Consider the following 5,456-nt stretch of genomic DNA (forward strand, 5'->3'; position numbering starts at 1 on the left):
TTTGAATTGCCCAGTTATACCCAAACACAAAGAGTTCTAAAGAAGTAGGTAATAATAGTAAGTTCTGAAGTAGAAACTCCACTGCAAATGGAAGAATATTAACGTAGACTTTAATTGGAGGAGATAAAGAAAGAAGAAGAGAAAGAGCATAAAGAGAAGAGTAGGAAAAGGAGTTAAAAGAGAAGGAAGGGGGAGATAATGATCAGGGCAATACCAGAATTGATTAGGTCTAGTTTAGAAACTAAGGAGCTCTGTTGGTGTAGTGGTTAAGACATTTGTCTCTTAACCAGAATCTTAACTAGAATCTCAGTGGTTCCAATCTGCCAGTAGCTCCACAGAAGATGAGACAGCCTTCTTCTGTAAATATTTACAGCCTTATAAACCCAGTGGGTTGCTATGAGTCAGAATCAACTCAATGGCAGTGAGTTTGGTTTGGTTTAGATTAGAAACTAGATGCCTTTAAATTGATGTGTTTGAAATATTATTCTGGCAAAAAAAAATATATATATATATGTATATGTATATATTGTATGTATCATAGACTGGTAGGAGAACAAAAATCTATATTAGAGGAATGCTTCTTAGAAACAAAAATGGCCAGACTTTGTCTCTAGTACTTTGGTCATGTTGTCAGAAGGGCCCAGTCTAGGAAAGGTTATCATGCTTGGTAAAGTAGAGGGGTCATCAAAAAGGAGGAGGACCCTCAACAAAATGAATTGACACAGTGGCTGCAGTGATGGGCTCAAAAATAGCAACTATTGTGAGGATGGCACAGGACCAGGCAGGGTTTTGTTCTGTTGTACATGTGGTCACTATGAGTCAGAACTGGCTCCACCCACCTAATAACAATATGGAAAACTTCTACTCCTTAGCTCTGGTGATGTAATGCCTAAGACATTCGACTGCTAACCAGAAGGGTGGCAGTTCAAACCACCAGCCACTCCTCAGAAGGAAGATTAGTCAATCTTCTCTACGTAGAGATACTGCCTCGGTCACTAGGAGTTGAATCAACTCGACAGCAGTGAGTTTGGGTTTTTTTTTAACCTATTAGTTGTTTATTAAACTTCTGAATATGATTAGTGATCCAGAGTGCATAATGAAACCTTGATCTTACTCAAGGTTGTATTCTTGACAGTGAGGTGAACAAGCATTTCAAAACAAAAAACTATGGAGAAAACAATTTTGTTTATTCAGGCAATTAAACACCACTGTCAGCTTATTATTTTTCTAGAAATATATGTGCTTTTGAGAGCTTTCCAAAATAATTGTTTTATACCTTTATTGAATTTATACCATTTAGGAACTTGAAAGGGACCTTAGATATTGAATCTAGCTCCCTTTATATGTGGAAAATGACACCCAAAAGAGTTGACTGACCCAAGATATGCAGCTAGTGGGTAGGAGGACGCAACTAAGAGTTCAATTCCAAATAGAGACTTCTTTCTGTTGGGTTCTACTGCTTCTTAGTGCTTTGGACTTTGGAAACAAATTGTACTCTTTCATTACTAGATATATTAATATTTACAATTACAGCAGTTTCTACACCTGCCATCATGTCTGTTCTTCTTTCTAAACGTAAAAGAATAGTTTTCCATTGTTTTATCATTTATTCATTTATTCAACGTAATGTTTTCCTTTTGCCAGGCTGCTCAGTGTAATCAGAAGTCAAAGGGAAGAAGCTTGTTCAAAGTTGTTTCTTTGTTTTGAAAGCCAGAATTTCCCGAGTGATATTCCAGATAACTGGGACATACTCCAGATTCTGGCATCCAACCCACTGAAGATTATGAAAGTTCCACAGCAAAGAAATGTTCTCCAAATTTACTGAATTTCCTTTTTTTTTTTTTTTTTTTTTTTTTTTTTTTTTAGGAACAGCTTGTTAGCAGCCTTAGGAATCAGTGATCTTTGAAATCTACTTTGGGGAAAATAAACTTAAGAGCTTTGAGAACTAGCCTAAGGAGACTTCTGAGCTTGTGTCCACTCCTGGGTGTTTTCTTTTAGATCCCGATTTTAGATAATCTGGCTAAAATGTTGCCCATTTTAATAACTTCTGATCAATAGAATCATGGTTTTCTTTACAGAGGAAGCACTGTAATACTTTCCATTTAGTGTTATCTGCCAAGGATGACTTGCGCTATCCTTGAAAATAGCCTGGGGTGGAATGTGTAGACATGCTGAGATAAGGAGCCTCCTGCCAGGCCTTTGGCCTAGGTACTGTCTCAGCTTAACTGTGGCCATGGTGCCGCCCCTCTGTAGTGCGCTTGCCCTTGCCTGGCCTGGATCTTAGAGAGGAAACGTTTTGCATTTTGCTCGTCTGAGAACACCTCTATTCCTAGCTCTTTGACAGTTTCACTTTCCATATCCCCTCAGTTCTAAACATGTGGAAAAAGAGATAAAGAAAGGTGATGAAAGGAAAAAAATGGAGTGGAGAATGTTACCAGTAGAAAGAAGAAATTCATATTTACATGCCTGGTTTATATGCAATTATTGTTGGATTTTGCAGGATGAAATGAACATACCTTAAAGGTCATTTTAGTAGATAGGGAAAGTGAGAATGCCGTGTGAAATATTGGGTAGCCTTGAGAATACGATCAAACACTGTGCTTTTTTTTTTTTTGGCAGAATAAATATCTGTACTATGATTCATTTAGGAAAGAAAAAAAAGGCAGTTTTGATTTTAAAAAATACTTTTCATATGTCTGATTCTTGTTCAGGGTATCTGATCAATCTTAAATGAAACTAGGTTAGCGTTAATTTAGGTTTCATGGTAAATTATATAATTTACCCTATTTTAAAACTAACAAATTATGTTCACCAAATGAGAAATTTAAAAAAAAAATGGTTTGGGACAAAGGACCAAGTTTATACTACCTCTGAAAATGGCAGGGAAAGAGAATTGAAAGTGTACATCCATTATTCCTTAAAGTTTCATTGCATAGGAAATTTTTATTATTCTTCCTCTCAAAATGCTATAGCTTTTCATGATACATTTCTGTTTCACAACTTCTTAAAGTATGAATCTACTGTCCTTTACAATTTTCTACTTATTAAATTCAAAATCTTAAACATTTTTTATTTTTCCTCTTAAGAAGGCATTGATTTTTTAAAAAAAAGAAAAAAAAAAACCTAGGTGATTAAATTTATCTTCTCATTCCAAGGTGGAAATTAACCTGTTTGGCTTGAGGCTATAGCTATCTCTCATTAGATGAGGATGTCCAAAAATATGTGAATATTTCCAATACAGGAAGACATTGGGATTTTCAGATATTACTGGGATGTTAATCAAAACTGCTGATTGTTTGTGAGTTGCACTCTTTGAAAAGAGGAAATAAATCAACCTAACACTATGACTAAGTTATGTTAGTAATTTTGTACATTGTTGATTTCTAAAACTTTTTTTTAAAAGTATGTGTTCCATAATTCTTATTTTACATTTAGAGAAATTTTGCACATTTATTAGATTGTGCATGGTGCTATCTATATTTTGTATTATGAAACGAATATATATCTCCAAGGACAACTTTACCCAGTGATCCTTGCTTAATGAAATATCCACATTTCAAGGAAGGTACACCTTTAGAGTCAATTGATGTGACTTTAGAAATCTTTTGCATTATACAGTATGTTCAGTGCATCATTCAGTTACTATTTTTATAAAACTATACAATATTGAAGTGAAGAAAACAGGTTTACGTGGTGAATTTCTGAAATGAATTTTTATCCAGCAGAATTTTTATAAATGAGTGTGGTCCTACTTTTCACTTGAGCCTCACGACCTTGTAATAGAATGAGTATGGTGCTATTCCCATGTTACAGATGTCCTCAACAGGTTCAGTAAACTGATTGGGCAGAGTTAGTACCACCACGGGTACTGAAGTGCTCATCCTCCCAATCATGCCTAGCCACCTCTGTGGTATCGGTGTTTCCTTGGATGTCATCTTCCCTCAGGGCACCATCCAGCAAATGTCCGCCTCTGCTCTTCCCCATTCCCTCACCCTGCAGCCTCTTCTGTGGTATTTCCTTTGTAGCGCTTCTCTTTAAAATCATCATATTGGTGTGAGCGTTTCTTGCCTCTTTCTCTCTCTTAGAACATAAGCATCATGAAGACCAGGGCCTTTTTTATTTATTCATGGTGACGAACCTGGCACCTAGCATCACCTTTGGCACATTATACGTTTTGTGTGATTGTCTAACGACCAGGCTTTCTCACTGATACCTGTGATATTAAGCATCATGATTTTGGGGCTCATGGTATCTAATGACAGCAATTAAGCCAGGATTTAAATGCCTGTGTAGTCCAAACTTAGTTTAAAAATTTATGAATAGAATACAACAAGTATATATTACATGAAGCTCATCTGCTCTGAAAGTTGTGCCAGGTGGACTGGATTGCACAGTGTTCGAGAATCCGTACTTCATGCACACACCTGAATCTCATTTCTGACCCTTCACTGTCACCCTTCCTGACCACCACCCCTGACAAAAGTTCTGAAGAATTAAAACCGAGTGTCACACAGCCCTAGAGTGTGTTACAGTGAGAGAGGGGCCGTCATGTAGAGTCCTGTTGTGCTGGAGTTTCACACAGATAAAGGGAGGATATAGTTTTGAGAGGAATGCAATAACTACAGAGTGCATCCTGAAGGCCATTTAGCTCACAATGAAGGTCTGTGTTTTAAAATAGCACTACAACAAAGTAACTACAGAGTTTTGGCAAGGGCTTCAACTATTTATAGAACTAAGTAAGGGTAGTAAATAGTGCCACAGTATCCAGTTCTCCCTTGCCATAACCCCAAACTTACAAGAAACACTGTAATTATATTTTTCCACTTAAAAAAAAAAATCATAGTAGCCATTATCAGTTTAACCATACGGAAGCTCAGGCTGAGATTCTTTTTTAAATGCATAGTTTTGATTTTCAACAGCTGCACTGGGTCTTTAATCATATATTATCTTTATGAAGCCTTTTTCTAACATATGTTAATTGGCTGTTTTCTGTGACAAATTATGAGCTCTTACTTTGATGAGGTTCAATTGCAATCATGTTGGAGTCGAGTACGTAGAGTTTCCACCCCTGCTGGCTCCTCAAACCACTACAAACATCTGCACGTCACTGCTGTGCTGAGTAATGGCAGGATTTGGGCTGGCTGATTTCTCTACAGATTTTTTTTTTTTTTCCACAGGATATTTTCAGCTTCTTTGTACTAAATCTGTTGCAGGGTTTGCCCTTTTTAGCAGAAGCATGCTCTAAAATTAACATCAAATCTTATTGGAGATTACCATAATATTGTGAGAAATATTTTATAATACAACATCCCAGTGTCTGTTTTGCTTTATTAAAATTTTAGAATGCTTATTACACATTTTAAAAAGTCATTACTGAGGTTGATAAGCATTTTCTAAGTCATCAGCATTTTGCAACAAATATTTTTAATTTTCCTTTTTTGTGGGGAAGAACATTT

This window comes from Orycteropus afer, unplaced genomic scaffold, assembly GCF_000298275.1.
Source record: "Orycteropus afer afer isolate SDZICR_OR568_19922 unplaced genomic scaffold, OryAfe1.0 scaffold00105, whole genome shotgun sequence".
NCBI classification, from domain to species: domain Eukaryota; kingdom Metazoa; phylum Chordata; class Mammalia; order Tubulidentata; family Orycteropodidae; genus Orycteropus; species Orycteropus afer.